Source organism: Lolium rigidum, chromosome 6 (assembly GCF_022539505.1).
Source record: "Lolium rigidum isolate FL_2022 chromosome 6, APGP_CSIRO_Lrig_0.1, whole genome shotgun sequence".
NCBI classification, from domain to species: Eukaryota; Viridiplantae; Streptophyta; class Magnoliopsida; order Poales; family Poaceae; genus Lolium; species Lolium rigidum.
The window spans coordinates 124,204,931-124,207,662 of record NC_061513.1 but is presented as its reverse complement, the minus strand read 5'-3'; positions in this window follow the sequence as shown (position 1 = coordinate 124,207,662).

Here is a 2,732-nt window from a genome sequence, read left to right as displayed (position 1 = left end):
CCATGGGCCCCGTGTGGTTGTACGCTCAGTCTTGGTTCCGAAGGCGAGAACCTCAGGTCCTAGTATCGGCGAGAACAAGTCAAATCACCACATCCCCATGTGGCGGCCCATCCAAGCCTTTAAGCATGTTTAGTTATCATCACTGATCTTACCACGTCATCCTGCCATACTAGGTTCATTCGCAGCTCTGATTCATCAACCGGATGGATCAGGATTCGTCAACTAAGCATGGCTAAGCATATCCGATATAACAGCTCTAGCGATGCACACATAGCTTAAAACTAGTCTTGCTTGGGAGCAGATGGATCGGAGTATTTAGGCTACAAGGATGGTAAATGCAACACACATAGGATAACTATATCTCGCCGATAAAACATATTGGAATCGTATGCAATATGTAGGAACCGAAGTAAAAGCATTTCGAAATCATAATATGAACCAGGCTAGGGCTTGCCTTTGTCCCTGACAAACCGATATGGATCTTCGGAGATCCCATGCTTGACTTGTTCGTCGATGGACAAGTATGGATCTTCGTCGTTGTCGATCTTCATCGTCTTGGGCACTTGCTCTATAGATCGCGAAGAAGCAAACACCGGAAAGGTAAAGGAACAATCAACACATGGCATCGATGCAATGCGCATACAAGTGTGATGATATGACATGTTAATTAGGTACTGAGATAACCCTAAGATATCATAAAATTAACTGGGGTTCGACGGGACTAGGGTTAGTAGTTCCGGAGCCCTCGGAGGGTACAATTAGTTCTTATAAAACAACTAGGGTTCTAAGTTGTTTAACAATGCATGATTATGTAACCAGAATGTAGATCTTATTTTTCTGAAGATTTTGATATATTATACATATTTTTCTGATTTAAAATGAATTACTTATGAATTTTACAAGTTTTATTCATTTTAAATCATTTCTGAAAATTTCTGGAAAATAATAAAATGCTGACAGACATGGGCCCACATGTCAGGGTTTTATTCTTTTTCTAAATATTTATGGAAATTATTAAAAACCTGACAACGGGCCCCATATGTCAGTGATTTATGAATTAAAGAAAACATTTAACAAAAAGAAAAGGGGGCGGGCCCCACGGCGGTCAACCGCCGGTGGTCAACTCCGGCGGCCGGCGCCGGTGACCACACAGAGGCGGCGCCAGAGGGCTCCCCTGGACGCGCGGCCTGGCGCGTTCGACGCGGGCGACCAGGGCGAGTCGCCTGGTGGTGGCGCCGCTCCCGAACGGTCGCCGGAGAGCGGCCGGCGACGACGACTGGCGGCGGCCGGGGCAGGTGAATGTGGAGGGGGCGCTACAGAGGGGTAGAGAGGCGGTCGAGAGCACTGGCGGGTCGAGGAGCTCACCGCGGAGCTCGAGAGCTTGCCGGCGAGGGCGGAGGAGGCCCGTAGCGGCGGCGTTGAGCCGGTGGCCGGCGACCGTCTGCGGAGAAGAAGAACGCGGCGGGGCCGATTCCGAGCGCCGCGGCTCGATTCCGCACACGGGGAGAACGAGGAGGTGACGGCGGAGCTCCTGGGCTAGGCGGCAGTGGCACGGGGGAGGCCTGCAGCGGCGGGGCTACGCGGATGCCGACGAGGTAGGGTTAGGTCCGCGCGGAGAAATGCACGAGGAAGAGAGGGAGAGGGGAAACTAGGCGCTAGGGTTCAGTGGCGGCGGCGGGGAAGGCTTATAGGCCGCCGGGGCGGCGGCGGGAATCTTGGCGCGGCCGGCAGCGGAGGTGCTGCCACCGAGCAGCTTCCTCCATCGTGAGGTTGAAGAAGATGGGGAATTTTTGCGAAAAGCCCCCGGGGTGGGGTTGGGCCAAGGTGGGATGGTGCCGGGTCGGTTTGGGCCAAGCCAGGGAGAAAAGAAGAGAGGGGAGAGTTGGGATGCGGCCGAAAAACAAAGAGAGGGCTCTTCTCTCCTTTTTTCCAAATTCTGGTTTTTATTTTGTTTCCAAAATCTTTTTGCTACTTCAAAATTCATTTGAAGTTTCAACTTCCTGATATTTTCCAAATATCACATGGACTTCTTAAGATAGGTTCCATGTGGTTTGACTTTGGAAAAAGATTTGAAATACATTGAGCATTTGAATACATAGAGGGAAAGATTCAAACCAATACTTAGGGTTTTCAAATATATTTCCATTATGCATTTTTCTTAGGAAAATTTCATGATGCTCATGATGCACAAACAACCCTAATCTAGGTTTAGCTAAAACTGGGATGTTACACAATGGCACCCGAAAATAGTTGATACTACTTCCAATGTCATGTAGAACGAGTATATGATGATGAAAGATGGACCGGGGTTCCTAGCTATCGACACTAGTGGCAACTCTCCAATAACAAGTGTTGGGTGAACAAATTACAATGGGGCAATTGATAGGATTGAAATAGCATTAAGACAGAACATCAAGATCATTAATCATGTAGGCATGTTTCCCATATATAGTCATACGTGCTCGCAATGAGAAACTTGTACAACATCTTTTGTCCTACCAGCCGGTGGCAGCCGGGCCTCTAGGGTATCTACTGAAATTAAGGCACTCCTTTAATAGAGCACCTGGAGCAAAGCATTAACACTCCGTGAAAACATGTGATCCTCATATCTAAGCCTTCCCTCCGCTGTCCCACCCCACCTTCCGTCACTTTGGGGCCTTTGGTTCCGTGACATAGACATGTGCATACAACTTGTAGATACAATCTAAGCAATAAGTATAGAGTTTAAATCT